Source organism: Lissotriton vulgaris, chromosome 7 (assembly GCF_964263255.1).
Source record: "Lissotriton vulgaris chromosome 7, aLisVul1.2, whole genome shotgun sequence".
In the NCBI taxonomy this organism is placed as follows: Eukaryota; Metazoa; Chordata; class Amphibia; order Caudata; family Salamandridae; genus Lissotriton; species Lissotriton vulgaris.
In genome coordinates, this window is record NC_141695.1 from 552,955,922 (window position 1) to 552,975,023 (window position 19,102).

The following is a 19,102-nucleotide window of genomic DNA, read 5'->3' on the forward strand; positions in this document are numbered from 1 at the left end:
TGAGCTCCACGAAACAGAATCCCGTCACACCCGATGTGGGTGCCTGTGGAGCGGGATGGTGCAGCCGTCCAGGTGAGAAGGGAGACAACGAATTGGAAGGCCAGTGAGGCCCGAAGAGCCCAAGAACCTCAGCTAAGAGTGGGAGACCGGGTGGTGATCAAAGAATGACACCCCGGGTGGAAGTTCTGGACGCCCTACGAGCCAGAGGCGTGGATCGTTGTAAGTGTCCAAGGGACCATGGTCACTGCTCAAAAGGGACAACAGTCCATCACGAGGAATGTGTCCAGCTTCAAGAAGACCACTGAGGCAGAAACAGACCAAGAGGCGTCTGGCTACCCAGACTCGTTTCCGAACTTCTCTACCCCTGCCTCGCCCAGCATGAGGAACACCCCGCCTGAGACACCCCGGCAAGTCAGCCAAGGCTGTGCTGATAATGCCAGCCAGAACACCGCCTGCGGGTTGGCCAGGGGTGTCCCACACAGTGCATCGGAGGAACCATGTGCACGAAGCAAGAAGTATGGTCTCCAGCCGAACCTTGTGCTGAGTCAGCGACTATGGGACTTTGTGTATACATCCCCATGAACTGGGAGAACTTAATGGCCCTGAACCAAAAGAAAGGAGGGATCTAGAGAGCCATCCGGGCCCTCTAGTACATTGTTGCCAAATAACATGCATCCCCACACTCCTCGGGTGGGCTCGTCCCGAGGGTATAAATAAAGGGCCGGCGACCGCTCGGGGTCTTCCGGCCACGAGAACTAATTAACGTCTCGTGTAATCATTTGCTGCGTTGCTGCGGCCTAGATTGCCTAGGCCCCGCCGCGTTACTACTGGTGACATTTGAAAGTGGTGAGGCATAAGCGTTCAGGATGAGTAGCTGGTAGCAAATGAGCTGACCGCCATAAGTGGAATTCGGGGGTTTCTCCCTCTCAAAAAGTTTTAAAAAAAGAGTGAGCAAATGATGCATTTTCAAGCAAATTTAGAAAGCAAACAGGTTAATAAAGCGCTATATAAAACTGCTAAATAAATATTGCAATATGTAAAGCCTTTACATATATTTCAGTAAGTACTAATTAACACATGATGGCATGCAACATAGTCGCTGCCATACATTCCTGTCCAACTTCTTGGAAGTAAAAAGCCTTTTCAGTTCTGCATCTTATGTTGGCAATGTATAAATGATAGTATACAGAACGGATGATAACTTTAAACTCCCTGGCATGGTCACAAGGCTATCGTCAAAGGCAAGGCTGGGTCCTCCTGGGATTTCCTTTCCGAAAGTTTACACCACACAGACTGCAACCCGAGGCTATACATGCTTCTTTCCATTGCCAATCTGCTCTGCTGTACACCCTATCAGGCCCCGTATTCATGCCCTCACAAATTACTTCAATATGTTGTTGTATTTGGGAGGGGCTGAAAAGACTGCTTTCCTCAAAGCCATTTGTCAGGTCATAAACACTTAGCTCAGGATGGACATGGGCTGTAAACTACTTTTTACATTTGTGGAATGCATACAGGCAGATGTCCACGTCGAAAACCTTTTGTGTAAACAATTCTGTTTTCAGTGCCCATATTGCTCCCATCATGATGCACAACGAAAAGCCATGAAAATACCCCTGCATGATGCTCCTGCAGCATGCTTCATTGCAAGAAACCAACACATTGCCGCTGCACTCCGTTCTCTACTCGGCAATCCTTCACTATGACCAATGCACAAAACCCTTGGATGATGCCCAGTGCACAATAGTTCTGTAAGTTACCCTTGAATGTCAAACTCGTACGGCGCTACTCTACATAACACAGCCCTGCACTGTGCCCTGTACATTTATCCCCAGCGTAATGGTTTTACATAGATAGACATGAACAAAAAGCACAGTACAATGCCTCAGCAACCTGCTTCGGTGTGCAGAGCCAGTGCAACGTGCCCACTCACAAAGTAATATCACAGTACCCCCTGCAAGGTATCCCTTCCCACAAACCCTGATAGATAGCCTCCTGCATGGATCTCCAGTTTGGAAACACTTACTTAGGGTGTCTGCACACAGTCCCTCACTGGAAACTGCACAGATGGCGGCTGGCAGTGATGAAGGACGGCGGGGGCATGCACAATGACACCATGTTGTTGGTTAAAGTGCCAGACTTGTCTGAGGTGTGCCTGGGTCCCTTGGCAGCAGTGTGTACAGCCCTCTTTTTTTGTTTAGAAGCATCCCAGCTGCACACCCGGATGCCAGTGATCGGTGTGCAATGCACATGACAATAATGGCTAGGTGCCAGGACATGGGTGCCAGCTGCCGAAAAGGGCTGTGCACACCTCACACATTACATGCACAGTACAAAAGGGAGATATGTGGCCTAGTTCTAGTGAAAGTGCCCACAGAGGAACAAGGACCTTGATGCTAATCATGGCTTCCTCTCGAGCAAAATATGTGATCCTGGGCAAATAGTTTGACCTCAGCGCACTCAGCTGTCACACTTAGATGATTGGAAACAAGCCAAACAACTCTTGTTGTGTAAATAAATGAACATATCTAGAAATAAATCACTATTACCACATAACATTACATACACATTTTGGCATAGCTGTTTGCACACATTACAGACAGATGATCAACGTTTGTGTGTTTCTCTGTGTGCCAAACAGTACAACACACAAGTGTGTGTTCTCCCTCATCCTCCAAGGTCTCCTCGTCCAGGTGCGCCACAGGAAGAGGCATCCAGTTCTTAACCTCAACTTCTGCTACTTCTCTCCCTCCTCTCTGTCCTGCTGACCCTGAAGGGTGGGGAGGTGGTTGACGTGGCAGAAAGCTCAGGCGCCTGCAAAAAAAATCAATAAAAAAAAAACATAAAGGAGCTGCGTCAGACACAGGGAACGGACCAGCTGTATCTATCCAAAATGGATTGTGATTAAGCACTTTATTTTGCAACTAAACGAGACACAAATTGCATTTTAGGCACACACAGACTCAGTTCCACCCAAACCTGCTGGCTGGAATTTAGAAATCTCAGCAGTGTCAAGTCATGAAATCTTTCTTTCTAAATGCGGGATAAGGGTTCACAGAACGTTGGCAACTTGGCACCGAAAGGCCTCACTATGTCATCCCTGCTAATTATTTCACCTGGAGGTTTCCCTGGCTCCAGTTTTAGAGACACTGCGTCCCCACATGTGGCTGCAACCAGGAGGTTTTGTGGTTGGACTCTTCTAATACAGAGATCGAGCAGAGGTTTTGGCGCCACTCTGCAAACGGCCCTACTCTGGGAAAGAGTCGACTCTTACCTGGTTTTCTGGCCGAATTAAGGCTGACCGTTCGGAAACGCTGCACAGCGCCAGCAGCTTTTCTGACAGAACAGGTGTCCGCTTCTTCAAAACAGGCTGGTGATTGAAAGGGTTGACTTGACTCCTCGACCACCGAACACCAAGTAACATGTGAGTGATGTGAATGTTTAGACTCTCCATCACAATATGGCTGCCTCACGTAACCCCATCAGAGAGGCCTGGTCACCTCACTAATCCAGACACTGCTCTTTGCTTTGTGTTATCAACATACAGCATGAAATCAGTGTCGCGATTGCATTGGGCAGGCGACGTTAGCTCTCATTAGCAGACCAGGGGGATATGCAGCCGTAACTAACCCTGGACGTAGTTCGCATAGTAGTGCTACACGTAGCTACGCGAAGTTCACTTCGCACTACTCAAGCTACGCGTAGCTATGCAAACTGATTGCACAGTGCCGGATGCTTGTCCGCACTGTGCAATCATTGCAAACCGCATCTTGCACAGTGCACGCGGTCCTTTTCTGCCGCTCGAGAAGATTTGTACTCGAGCAGCAGCTTTCTCAATACGGACTGGTAGCTTCTCATTGCGAGCGGTCGCGAGCATACGCGATCACTCACAATGAGAAGCCTGACCTTCCCACGTTGAGAATCTCGCCGGGAGGTTTATTTTCCACTCTTGCGATCGGTAACTTGATGTTGCTAATCGCGAATGAGGAAAAAGTATCGCTGGGATGTTATTTTGCTCGCTCGTAGTCGCCAACTTGACGTTGAGGGGCGCGAGCAAGCAAAAAATGCCCACTACGCCTTTTTGCACTGTGCTACATGCAATTCGCTTAGTACGTAGTTGAGCAAACTACGCAATCGTAGCATAGTCCTACGCCCAGGGTTTACCTTAACTTCTCATGGCTCACTATTGAGAATGTGAGAGAGGCAGCTCATGCGCAAGTCAGGCTGGCCGCAGCAAGGGTGCCTCCCAACCTGACATGCTCACTGCCATTTTGAAGAGTGCGTGACTAGAGCAACTGTGCATCGTTAAGTCTATTTAGCCCCTCCCACCTTCATCAAGCACTTAACAACTGGCCCACAGCTAGAAAAAAATTGACGCTGCCGGTAAGAAAAATATAATTGATCGAGTTTTAAGTTTAATACTGGGGATAGGGGTCACAAATAGGGGTTGTGGGGCTACAATTAAGGGGGCGACGCCAGCACACCCTCAAAGAGGAACCACCCCTGCTCTCTCTGACTGCAAAGTGAAAGGATTTTGTAACCCGATCTATGTGACAACCTTGCTGGGGTGTAGGTGAAAGTCTTTCTAGGGTACAGAAAGTGTGAAAAGAAAGGCTGTAGGATGTCAATTATTTTCCTTACACAACAAAATGTAAATACATGTAAATAAACCATACATATATTTAAAAAATAAATCAGCAGCTAAGAAGTAGGAGACAGCCAACATACAACAATTTTTTACTTTAAAAAGCGTGAATCTTTCACCTGAATCGGGCCTGTTGGCATGTGTGATACATACCAAGATTTGGGAACAGAGAAGATGGAGATATTTGAAAACATAATGGGAAATTAATTTCCAACTTGATTTCAATTGAAGGCTTTTCTGAATGGGAGAAAGCTGAAACATACCTTCCAACATTTTGCAGTTGGTGTGATTTTAGGACATGTTCTAATCCATACCACCATTCACTTTAGGTGAAACAATCTAGGTTTCTTTAAACTACAAAAATTACATTATTTTATCTATCATAGCATATTTGAATCCCTGTGTTTTACACACACACTGGACTTGCCAAAGATTATTTTACAGCAACTTATGTTTGCAAGGTTGGTTCTTCAAAGCAACACTGTTTTTTCTATGATCTCTGGCTGCTGCGCTTACCTCTGTGCTATACAACTTCCACCGGACATTCTAGCAGTGAGGGAACCAATTCTGCTTTCCCATGAGTTTGCAGATGTACCCCTTGTATAAATTCCTATGCAAGCTTTGGGATTATAAGAATGATGTTAAAAAACATCTTCCAACAAACTTTGATTGGATGGATGGTTTTCCAATGTATAAAAAATAAAGACAACCTTGAAAAATTAGAAAATCTCATAGTTCTTGACTTTTCAGGCTGACCTTGTACCATATTGAGAGGAGGTTCAGAAATTAAACTATGAGAAGGACCAGAGACATAATGGTTCAACTATAAAGTAAAATAGGATGACATTTCCAATTAAGTAGTAGTTAGATAAGGGCCAAAAAATGGTTGAAATGTCATTGATTGAGTGTAAACAGGAAGAAATAGGCAAACCTTTGTACCCAGGCCAGAACAAAAGAGGAAGACACCCATCTTGACTTATCAGCACATTTACTTATCCCGGCCGTTGATTGGCATAGGCTGTAAAAGACTGGTAGTTTTTCTCCTGTAGGTAACATCATGGATGGAAACATTGTAAGCAGAAAAAGGTGGACCGTCAGTGATGGTACGAGTCACATTATTACAAAAAGAATCAGCTATGTTTTTTTGGATCAAAGGCCCAGTCATCTAGGAAAGTATTACTGTAACAACAAATAAACTGTTCAAGGCTTTGATCAAGTCACTCTGTCCATTTGTTTGAAGGTGGTAACCTGAAGAAAGGGCTTTTTCAATTCCTAGCTCAGTACAAAGAGCTTTCCAAAACGTAATAGATACTGAGTTACCCTACCAGAAATTATAGAGTGTAGCAAAGCACGAAGGCTACAGATATTTGTTAAAAACATTGTGCCGTCTTTTTAGTAGTAAACAAATTGGATTGAGGACAAAAAGGAGACATCTTTGACAAAGTTTTAACTGTTACCTTAATGGCTCCATATTCTGAAGGTGAAAGGTCAGTTATGAAATCAGCAGATATCATATTCATAGTTCTGGAGTTAAACGTTAAAGGGTCAAATTTTGTAGCTATCTAAAAGGTTTGGACGGTAAAGATTTGTTTTGAGAGCAAATCGGAGAAAGTGTAGCATATCGGCTCGGTGCCAGGTGAGATGTCTGTGTAGCTTAGGAGTTCCGCAGCGGTCCTCCGTTCCTCCTTCAAACATCCGACCAAATCCACGCTGCTCTACCCCTGTACAGGAGCGGATGTTCAGAAAAGTACACAGTGGCCGGGGAATCATTATTATTTATGCGTTTTTATATAGCGCGGACTTTGCCCGAAGGTGTCAGAGGCTTCACAATACGAACAGTAATGATACATGAGTGAGGTTCCGTGACGGTTCCGTGACGACTTGAACCCGTGTTTTCAAGTTTGTCGGAAATATATAATATTGGTATCAGTGAACCGCAAATGATCCATTTAGTATATCCTGGTGTTTTCGCTACGCTACGAGCAAGAGCACCCCTTCTATTGACATATTTCTGATCTACCCACGGCATCCATCTTAGATCATGGCCGCCATTTTGTGATTCTTGCCCTCACATATGCAATAGCCTCTGATCACTCCACTTTTATTAAGGACACGTAACCTTAGCCGGAGATTCACCTCTTTCATAACACGTGCACCTTAAACCAGATCACGCTGTAGCTGCATGACTCGACAAAGGCTACCTCCTCTGCCCGAGGCCAGTCCTGCCAAACTGGTCTTCGTGTCCATTGTACCTGATCATGATTAGGCGGCCGAAGCCGGTAGCCTTGCCCATTTACAACCCACAAACATCCCTTATCCCACTTTTCTATCTTCCACACCTGGCTCTGTTTCTTTCTTTCTGAATCTTTATTAGGGGGAGGTAACGAACTTTACGATGAGGCGGTCCGGGTCCTGAATGCAATATTGACAGGGAATTGTGACAAACTAGTGGGAACCCCTCTCTTCGCAATGTTTGGCCTCAGATATTATCGACGGTTCCTGTGTAACGCCAAATATTTATTGTTTTAGACACAAAGGTTTTGGGAATGTATTACATGTAAAGAATTTGCCCCTAGCATAAAAAAAAGTATATAAGGAGCAGCCCTCTTTGTACAAATCGAACAGGCTCCTGATTACTGCCCGTGTGTAGTATCTGTGACTTCTGTGTCCCTGCAGTAATAAACCTTTGGTCTTTGACGCCACCATCGAGAAGCCCGTGTTTCTGTTCATTTGTGCACCAAGGCAGGTTGGAACTCCGGGGTCTTTGGGTGTTGTACCCTGACACCTCTGGACGGAACCAAAAAGTCCAGAACTCCAATTGGCGCCCAACGTGGGGCGACGTCATTCGGTACCGGTCCAAAAGCCTGAAGAGTTCGAGAAGCTTCGTGTGAAGATTCCTGAGGGAGGCGCCCCACTTCATCGATCCCGGCATATCGCAAAAGTGGCCTGAAGTTCTCTTCCACGAGGGTTTCCCGTTCAGGACGGCTGCAGTGGGCCGTTGCCTTGACCGTCGCCCTGTCTTGGACCCGAGGTGCAGTCCTTAGTACGGCGAAACGTGACGGGTTTCTCCTTGGTGACGTCTTCAGTGACTCAGTTAAGTATTTAGTGATAGCTAGCTGGTTACTTTGTGAGGATTGTTAAAAATCCTTGATCGGTTCTTGGTTTGGTTTGGTTTTGTCAGATTATCACTGGTTGTTCTAGTTACGATAATCTATTTGGTTTAGTTTGGGTATCGATACATCAGTTCGTTTTGGTAGGCCTAAGTTCTTGGTTCGAGTGCACATATTTGTTCCGTGTTTGTTTGTTTTGTGTTCCGGACTGAAAATGGTAAGTCGGAAAATGTTGTCTTGTTTTAGTTGCAACAGTGACTCACGATTGGAGGACTCTTGTCTGGTTCCTCCGATTGGGACTCCCCTATATGATTTATATTGTAAACATGGCTTGGGTCCTATATCTTATAATGAGGTATGGGTCCGTTATTGTAAGAAGGATGGTGTCCTTAGTTGGCCATTGCATGGTAGTTTTGAACCAGAGATTCTCGACAACTTAGAAGCGAAATTGTTTAGGAAGAAAGCCCGGCCGGCAATGTTTGATTCTTTCCGTTACTGGCGAAAAGAATCCAAACAGAGAGAAATGAAAAGGTTGAAGAAAGAACAGAAAGAACAAGAAGAGTTAACTCTAGAGCAAGCGGCTAAACAGTTGCAGGCTAACGAGTGTGAGAAGGCCATAGATGTAGCTATTCGAGAGCATAATTTAGCGATTGACAAGTGCTATCCTGCCTTGCCATCGAAAATGGCTAAGATACTGGAGGATTCTGAAAACGATCCTCTGCTATCTTATCTGTTAAGGTCACCTCCACCGTATGCACAAGGTGCTACGGCTCCGCCTGTCCCGAATGGTCAATTGCCGGTTGCTGGACAACCTGGTGTTCCTGCTCCTATCCCTCAGAATCAAGTTCCCGTACCTCCTGTGATGAATGTGAATGTTCCTACAGCTCCTTCTCTTCCTGCACTGCCAGCTTCCATACCTACTTCTGTACCTACTGCTCCAGAAACTATTTTCCTCGATACTCCTACTGTTCCGTTATCTATTCCTACCTCTACTGCATTCTCTATGTCTGCGAGTGTGCTAACTCCACTTTCTGTTCGTCGAAGAATCACTGATTCTGTTACTAATATGCTGTCTCCTTTATATAAAACTTTAATCAAGACTCCTACTCCTGATTCTGTTCAGAGACGGAGTCAGCTACCAAGTACTGAGGAACGAGGAATTTTAGATTCCACGGCTCTCAGATGGATTTCGAAGGGTAGAAGATATAGTACGAGAGATGTGCTAGACACATTTATGCAGTGGAAGGAACCAACACAACGGTACGTCTTTGATGAGATGTGCTCGTTGTTACGGGAGGAAATAGAAGAAGATGATGTCGAATCAGATTTGGAAGATTTAATTAGGATTCAAAAAGAGTAAAGTACAGTACGTAGACGATCTTCTAGTGGCTGCAGATGATAAGGAAACTTGCAAAGCAGCCACAGTTTCCCTATTGCATCATTTGTCTAATTTGAATCACAAGGTGTCTCCTTCCAAAATGCAATACTGCTGCCAAGAAGTGACCTACCTAGGTCATCTCTTGTCAAAGGAGGGAAGGAAGTTGACCCCAGAGAGAATAAAAGCCATTACGCAGATGAGTGTTCCACGCACACAGAGAGAAGTACGTGCCTTCCTAGGTATTACCTCTTACTGTAGGCAGTGGATTCCAAATTTTTCTCTGTTAGCAAAACCATTGGTAGCTTTGACTGGGAAAAATGTTCCGAGTCCGGTGCCATGGTCTGATGAATGTCAAGAAAGTTTTACTGAATTACGAAAAGCATTGTGTTCAGCTCCTGTATTGGGTACACCTGATTACAGTAAACCATTCACGCTCTACGTTCACGAAAGAGAAGGTTGCGCGTTGAGTGTTCTGACACAGAAGTTCGGTGATAAACAACGCCCTTGTGCGTATTTTTCATCAACATTAGATCTGGTAGCTAGAGCGTTACCTAGTTGTTTGAGAGCTACAGCGGCAGCTGCAGCTTCCATTCGACAATCTGCTGGTTTGGTGATGAATAACATGCTAGTGGTCATGGTTCCTCATGCAGTGGATACACTCATGAACCGAACGAAGACTCAACACCTTACTAGTGCGAGATTATCTGGTTACGAGCTGACATTACTAGCGAGTCATATTCAGATCAAAAGATGCAATGTATTGAATCCAGCAACATTGTTGCCGACTGATCAAGAGTCGAGTGATTCCGAGCCACATGATTGCCATTTCAAAACGGAGGAAGAGACAAAAGGACGCATCGATTTGAAAGATACTCCCCTATCAGATCCGGATGGTACACTGTATGTGGACGGGTCATGTTTTAAATTGGAAAATGGTGATGTGACTGCTGCTTACGCAGTAACGACTTTGAAGACGATTGTGGAGACTGCAAGAGTAAGTCAGAATTCTGCCCAAGCTGCAGAATTAATAGCTCTAACGAGAGCGTGTGTTTTAGCTGAGGGAAAGAGAGTGAATGTGTTTACAGATAGTCAGTACGCATTTGGCGTGGCCCATAGTTTTGGCCGGTTGTGGAGAGAAAGAGGTTTCATTACGTCCCATGGGACTAAGATCCAGCATGGTCAGCTAGTTAACGACTTGTTGGAATCTCTAACCTTGCCGACTGAAGTTGCGATTGTGAAGTGCAGTGCTCATAAAGCAATCACGGATGATGTTGGTCGTGGGAATGCTTTTGCTGACGAAATCGCTAAACAGACAGCTAGAGACACGATGAGCAGAATGTATGTTGCTACGTCTGCAAGATGGATTGCTGAGTCTGGAATGTGTGAGGATACTATGGAAAGTGTGAAAGAGATTCAGAAAGAAGCGACTGAGGAAGAGAAACGTGTATGGAGAGAAAGTACGGGCAAGTTGGACTCGAATGGATGTTGGATTGATTTGACAGAACAGCAGCGTTGGATGTTGCCCGATGCGTATGTGCTTGCAGTAGTGACGATGGCGCATGGAGTAGCGCATATAAGTTCTAAAGGGATATGCAAGATGTTAGCTCCGGTCTGGAAGAATGAGGGAATCAGTAAGTGTGCAGAGAGAGTGGTGAAAAATTGTATGGTGTGCTTGATGCATAATCCTGGCAAGGGAACTCCAACTCCAGCTGGTCATTTCGCTCCTCCTTCCTGCCCCTTTGAAGTAATTCAGTTAGACTTCATTCACATGGAACGCTGCAACAATTTGAAATATGTCCTGGTGGTAGTTTGTGCTTTTTCCAGGTGGATAGAAGCATACCCACTAAAGGACAACACTGCCCTATCTACTGCCAAAATTCTTCTCAAGGAATTCTTCCCTAGATATGGAATGCCACGGATTGTATGGTCAGATAACGGAAGTGAGTTTATAGGGAAAGTTATGCAGAGTGTGTGTGCCGGCCTAGGATTGAAACAGAAATTTCACAGTGCAAACCATCCCCAGTCTGCTGGTTTAGTTGAGGGTTACAATGGCACCCTCAAGCTGAAAATAGCCAAAATACAAGCATCCACAGGTTTAGCCTGGCCAGACGCACTTCCCTTGGCCTTGTTATCAACGAGAGCAACAGTACATTCTAGAATAGGGCTTAGTCCGTACGAGATAGTCTTTGGCCGCCCAGCAAATATCTGGGGTGTGCCAAGACCTAAACAATTTTGCTCCATTGAATATCCTATGTTGATAGACTACCTTTACGACTTGACTGCTAAATTGAGTCTTATTCATCAACAGGTTTTCGATGCTTTGCCAAAACCTCCGGAGAGTCCAGGGCACCAGCTGAAACCGGGTGACTTCATTGTAATCAAGAACTTCGCGAGGACGAAGAACCTTCAGCCAAGATTTGTGGGGCCTTTTCAGATCTTACTGGCAACGAGGACAGCAGTTCGTGTAGCTGGCCGCAAGCACTGGATACACGCCTCTCATGTAAAGCGTGTTCCTTTGCCGCTCCCTTACGACGACTGGGTGAAAAAGGGAATTGGTGCCTCCGAATCTGAAATCACACCGAAGTTCATCTCTTTCAGCGATGCCGAATTGATTACTGACACTTCAAAACCTGACTCTCCTCCTGAAAAGACTCCTTTGAACATTGAACATTTGTCTCCAGCATCAGAAGAAACTTTGTTATCTGCGAACTTAAACTCTGCAACAGCTGCTAGTGATACGCTATTTTCCGATCAGACAGTACCAGCGAAGCAGAGATACAACCTAAGAAGCCATAAAATGGACAAATAAAGCAGGCAACTGCATATTGTGATTTTGATATATTGAACTTTTGCCTTCAGCCAGGAAGTTTACTATTGTTTATTGTTTTTTTAAAATTGCCTTGCCGTCTGGGTAGCCGTAGGGTCGTGGCTGTGTGCCTAGTTTGAATTTGCAGGGGTCTGACACAAGGTCGATCTTTCTGTTGGTTCTGGGAACTCCCAGGGCTGATAGAGGCATTTTCATCTACGTACACATCATCAGTGGTCGCGAGCGGATTGTAGAAGATGGAGCTTCCTGCGCTGCAACGAGAAAATGTGATTTATGTTCGCAGAAACAGACTTAATAGAATTCTTCATAGCAAATGCTTTTTGATGCAATGTGCCATTACATTTTTGATTATTTTAGCAACATTGGTGGGTGGAATCGTCTTTAGTGTAAATTTGATTTTTGTGCCAGTTACTACAGTACCTCCCCTTGATCCTGCTATTTCTACTGTTTCTTCTATACACTCTTTTCACTCATTTCCGGAACATGAGCAAGCCAGACGCTCAGAGTTCATTAACAACACTTTTGTACAGCTCTTGCATCAACACCAACTGGTAGTTAACACTACAGACTGCTGGGTGTGTGGGTTGATACCCCACACTATGGATAAAGGTATTCCCTATCTGGTTTTGCCTTACAGCTATAATGGATCATTTCAGGCCTTCCAAACCATCTTTGCTTATGCCCTTGAAACCTACCCTCCACGTCCACCGCGTTCCACTAAATATAACTCTGCCAACAAAGCCTTAGTCCAGGGAATTATTGACATGGTCAAGGACGTCAATAATACTCCATCTTACCCTAGAGACGAATTGCGAGTATATTTAAGTTGGAATACTTCAGAGTATCGCCTTAGTTTAGGAGAAAGCAAGCGTAAAAGCTCAACTCCAATCTGGGTCGTACCTCACCGAGGTCAGGTCTGTTTGCAAGGTAATGGGAGAAATCCGAGAGCTCAGCTAGGGAGGAGTGAGTGCGTAGAGACTTATGTGTTTCCGGCTAACTCTTCCCCTGCCTTTCTTACTGCTAGGGGTACCTACTTCATTTGTCGAGACAGAGCTTATACATGGTTGCCTGCCGACTTTTCAGGATCATGTTACATTGCTCGATTGTTGCCTCCGACATACACTGCTTCATCTGATTACCACAGAACCAGAATAGCGAGAGGTGTCTTCAGCAAGGAAGATACCGCTGGTCAGGAAGCTGGAGACTTCTTCAAAGGCTTCCTTCCGTTCTGGGGACCTATGGCCAATAGTAGAAACATACGTCAGCTAACACGGGTAGTTGAATCTACTATTACCGAAACTGCTGGTGCCCTTAGCAATCTGACAGCTGAGCTTCAGGCGGATAGGCTCATGACGTTGCAGAACCGTATGGTTCTAGACGTTATACTTGCAGATCGAGGTGGGGTATGTAGAATGATCCAGTCGAGCTGCTGTGTCTTTATTCCTAATAATGCTCCAACAGTCTATGAGGCGATCTCTAAGTTGCACAAGATTTCAGATTCCATACATGTAGACAAGGGAAACTGGTCCTTCATGGAGTGGTTTTGGACTCTGATATCAGCGTGGGGATGGAAGGTTCTGATGGTCATTGGTGTCATCTTAGTATTCCTATTCTCATGTTGTCTGATTATCCAGTGTGGTCCTGCTCTGTGTAGTCTTTGTGCTGCAACTTGTCTCAGAAAACCACCTGCGTTTGGAGAAAAGACAAGAGAAAGGATGATGATACAACAGCATGTCACTGACCTGATGAGCATAGAACTAGATTCTGACATAGACTGAGTAATTGCCTATGTAAGGGCAAAAGGAGGGTCTGAGGTTCCGTGACGGTTCCGTGACGACTTGAACCCGTGTTTTCAAGTTTGTCGGAAATATATAATATTGGTATCAGTGAACCGCAAATGATCCATTTAGTATATCCTGGTGTTTTCGCTACGCTACGAGCAAGAGCACCCCTTCTATTGACATATTTCTGATCTACCCACGGCATCCATCTTAGATCATGGCCGCCATTTTGTGATTCTTGCCCTCACATATGCAATAGCCTCTGATCACTCCACTTTTATTAAGGACACGTAACCTTAGCCGGAGATTCACCTCTTTCATAACACGTGCACCTTAAACCAGATCACGCTGTAGCTGCATGACTCGACAAAGGCTACCTCCTCTGCCCGAGGCCAGTCCTGCCAAACTGGTCTTCGTGTCCATTGTACCTGATCATGATTAGGCGGCCGAAGCCGGTAGCCTTGCCCATTTACAACCCACAAACATCCCTTATCCCACTTTTCTATCTTCCACACCTGGCTCTGTTTCTTTCTTTCTGAATCTTTATTAGGGGGAGGTAACGAACTTTACGATGAGGCGGTCCGGGTCCTGAATGCAATATTGACAGGGAATTGTGACAAACTAGTGGGAACCCCTCTCTTCGCAATGTTTGGCCTCAGATATTATCGACGGTTCCTGTGTAACGCCAAATATTTATTGTTTTAGACACAAAGGTTTTGGGAATGTATTACATGTAAAGAATTTGCCCCTAGCATAAAAAACAGTATATAAGGAGCAGCCCTCTTTGTACAAATCGAACAGGCTCCTGATTACTGCCCGTGTGTAGTATCTGTGACTTCTGTGTCCCTGCAGTAATAAACCTTTGGTCTTTGACGCCACCATCGAGAAGCCCGTGTTTCTGTTCATTTGTGCACCAAGGCAGGTTGGAACTCCGGGGTCTTTGGGTGTTGTACCCTGACACCTCTGGACGGAACCAAAAAGTCCAGAAAAAGCAAACGTTAAATTGCACGAGAGAAACGTGAGCAAACAAAATACAAGAGGGAGCAAACGGTACATTACAGGAGGAAAAAGTGACATGTGTGCAAGTTACAAAGGCATACAAAGTACAAGTAGAGGTGTAATACTGCAATAAATGGTAGACACTCAAACACAAGAACAAACGTTACGTAGGCAATGGTGGCACTTATGCAAGTATCTAAAGCAAACAAGATGTAAGAGGTAGCAAACAGTGTGTTACCAGAGAAAAGTGACGTGTGCATGTTACAAAAGAGCACCAAACACAGGTAGAAGGATAATGCGGCAATACTTGGCAGACACTCAAACCACAAGAACACACTGGGAAGGCACTTCCATAGTCATGGAGAATAGAATTTTCTATAATGGAAGGTCTTCCTTCAGAGAATAGAGAGGGTGTGGATTAAATTTGGAAGTGTCTTTGAAGGAGGAGAACTTTGAGGTCAGATTTGAAGACCTGGTTCCGGAGCTGAGGCGGAAGTGAGTTCCAGACTCTCACCGCATTGCCTGAAAAGGATTGGGCCATCGATCTTTCCTTCTTGAAAGTGGGAGGTTCAAGACTTACATTTTCCGCATTACGTGATGGTCTAGAGCCTCCAGAGAGTTTCAGTTTATTCGCCAGGTAGCGAGGATATGAGGAATGCAAGGCTTTGTGGGAGATACAGGCCATCTTGAAGATAGACCTTGCTTCGATGGGAAGCCAGCGGAGGGTGGATAACATGGGTGTGATGTGGTCACTTCTTTTGGCCCCAAAAATGAAACGAGCTGCTGAATGGAGAACAGATTTAAGGGGGGACAGATGGGATTTGGGGAAGCCAGTAAGAAGAGAATTGCAGTAGTCCAGTCTGGAGAGGACCAGCGATTGGACCAGGGTTTTAAGGTCTTGCTCTGGGGAGAAGCGACGAATTCCCCAAAGAAGGCGCAGTTGGTATCAAGCAGACTTTGCAATGGAATTAATGTGCGCGGTTAGATTGAGTTTTTTGACGAGTATGACACCAAGGGATTTTACGCTGTCGACAATGATGGCTTTATTGCTAAGTAGATTCATCTGATCCATCCATGATTGAACCGGGGGAGGGGAAAGCGAGGAGGAGAGGAGGAGGAATTCAGTTTTGGAGGGATTCAGAATCAGTTGATGAGTTGACATCCAGTTTATAATGGAGTTGAGAGTAGAGCTGAGGATGGAGAGATCGTGAGTGGAGGCAACCTTGAGGTAGATTTTAGTGTCGCCTGCATAGAGATGATAGTGGATCCCGGATTTACTTAGGAGATTTCCGAGTGGTTCTACATAGAGATTGAACAATGTGGGTGCAAGTATATAGCCTTGAGGAATACCTTGACCTACCCCCAAAGGAGATGATAGACTGTTCGCTATTTTGATCATTTGGGATCTATCAGATAGGAAGGAAGCAAACTATTTAAGCACAGCTCCCTCCATGCCCATTCTCTGTTGGAGAGTGTTGAGGAGAGTGCTGTGATTGACAGTGTCAAAGGCTGCAGTAAGGTCAAGGAGAATTAGAAGATAAGAACCCCACGAATCGAGTATCCGCAGCGCGTCATCAATCACTTGCAGCAGGGCTGTTTTAGTGCTGCAGTTTTGGATGAAGCCAGACTTAAAATTATCAAGAAGATCATTGTCCTTGATATGACGAGAGAGTTGTTTCGCGACACATCTTTCTGCGATAGGGTTCAGGGTCAGTTTTGGGTTTTTGGGGTACAGGGATATTTTTAGGGTTCAGGGTCAGTTTTGGGTTTTTGGGGTACAGGGATATTTTTAGGGTTCAGGGTCAGTTTTGGGTTTTTGGGGTACAGGCGTAGAGGGCAAAAATATTTTTTTTTTACATTAAATCAATTAAATGAAATTAAAAAAAGAAAATTACAACTTAGTTCAACAAGGGTGTTGAACTAAGTTTTAATATTTAATCATTCAAAGGGGTACTTGGAACCCAATTTTTTTTTTTAAATCGTGTAGCAATTCACCACTCCAAGATGTCTGCCACACGTATGCCCCGCAGTCCTTCCTACATTTCAATGAAATAACAAAGCGGAAGTAAACTGGAAACGAGAAGATTGAATAGTTAAATGTTGCAGAATAGAAAGAGTTATACACCAACTGGAGCAAGCGTGCCGCACACGGTTTTTCGCATGCCAAGAGGAGAACATGAATATACTCTGAATCACACATGAGGTAAGAGCGAGATTAGGCGGCTATCTATTCTGAGACGGTTTCGAGCGGTAAATGCAGGCCGATTATTTGGGGTTGTACGCGCTAACGAGAATTTAATAAGAGTAGTTATAGAGATCTTGCAACAACAATGGCATGATATGAGATATCATCTTCCATCACTACGAGATCCTCCGACACCAGACACGGGTACAGACACCAGGGGTGGGGGGAAGGGGGCAGGGAAGGGGGGGGGGGAGAGGACTCTCGGTACTCACGAGGGACATGTTAAGGAACTCATGGCTCTTGGGGGGGAGAGGGGTGAAAAACTAAACGCAGAGAGCGGGAGGCCAACTAAGTTGACTGCGCTACCCAATGGGGTTAGCAAAGTACTGCTAATACGTGAAACGCCGCCCGACCTCCGGGATGTGGGTTGTACGGCTGTGTACAAGTTGATCGGATGGTGTCTAAGGGTCTGAGGCCCCGCAACGCAATACTACAATAATGTTGTAATATTTACATCAAACTCTGCAATAAAAATTGTTTTACAAAAAAAAAAAAAAAAAAATGATATGAGATATCATTATTTGGTTGATTTAAGGAGCGCGAGCAAACGGGCATGAATACTGGCCCTGTAATTTTTTCTTTTATTAACGTGGTGAACCTGGTGTTCTTTAACTTTAGCCAGCACATACATTACGCTCAATTTTTCAGGAGCAGATATTTATGTGTAAATTCCTTTGTGATTATACGCTGATAAAGGAGTGATGCACTTGTGATTTATAGATATTGATAGCGAATGTCGACAGACAGAATATCGAAATTCAAAAATATCGGCACAAAAATATCGACATCAAAAATATCGGAGTCATATCTTCATAAAGGTAAGTACAAAAATATCGAAAAAATAATATCGTAGTACAAAAATATCGAAATTAAAAATATCGTTTTTTTAAATGTATTAATAATAATGTAAAAATAATTTTAAAATACATATAATTTTACAAATATTAAATAAAAATATTAAAACAAAATTAAAACTAATACATATACATTTAAAATAAATAAAACACTTAATAATTTAATGTAATTTTCTTTTTTTAATTTCATTTAATTGATTTAATGTAAAAAAAAAATATTTTTGCCCTCTACGCCTGTACCCCAAAAACCCAAAACTGACCCTGAACCCTAAAAATATCCCTGTACCCCAAAAACCCAAAACTGACCCTGAACCCTAAAAATATCCCTGTACCCCAAAAACCCAAAACTGACCCTGAACCCTAAAAATACCCCTTTACCCAAAAACTGAAAACTGACCCTGAACCCTTTACCCAAAAACTGAAAACTGACCCTGAACCCTAAAAATACCCCTTTACCCAAGAACTGAAAACTGACCCTGAACCCTAAAAATACCCCTTTACCCAAAAACTGAAAACTGACCCTGAACCCTAAAAATACCCCTTTACCCAAAAACTGAAAACTGACCCTGAACCCTAAAAATACCCCTTTACCCAAGAACTGAAAACTGACCCTGAACTCTAAAAATACCCCTTTACCCAAAAACTGAAAACTGACCCTGAACCCTAAAAATACCCCTTTACACTAATTAATATTAATTAATTACCAACTAATTAATAATTAAAAATATGTACAAAATTATATTAATTAATTAACTAATTAATTAATATAATTACCAATTAATTATTAATTAAAATATGTACAAACATATATTAATTAATTAATTATTATTAAATTACTTCCCACCCTATTCCCCTATAAACCCATAACCCGCTACAGAACATATTTATCAATTAATCAATTAATTAAAATTAATTAAAAATTATTTCTCAATTAATTAATTAATAATTCCTACTAATTAATAATTAATTTAACATAATTAAATTACTTCCCACCCTATTCCCCTATAAACCCACAACCCGCTACAGTAGTAAAAGACAATATTTAATTAAATTACATTAAAAATAAATAATAAAACATAATAAATACAATATAATATACACTAAATTTATTTAAAAATTGATATTAGTAACATCGAAGTTATTTATTTCGATATTATTGACATCGATATTTAAAACTTCGATATTACTGATATCATACTAATATCGATATTAAGACTGTCGATATTACTTACCTTCGATATTTTGTCCCATCGATATAATTGT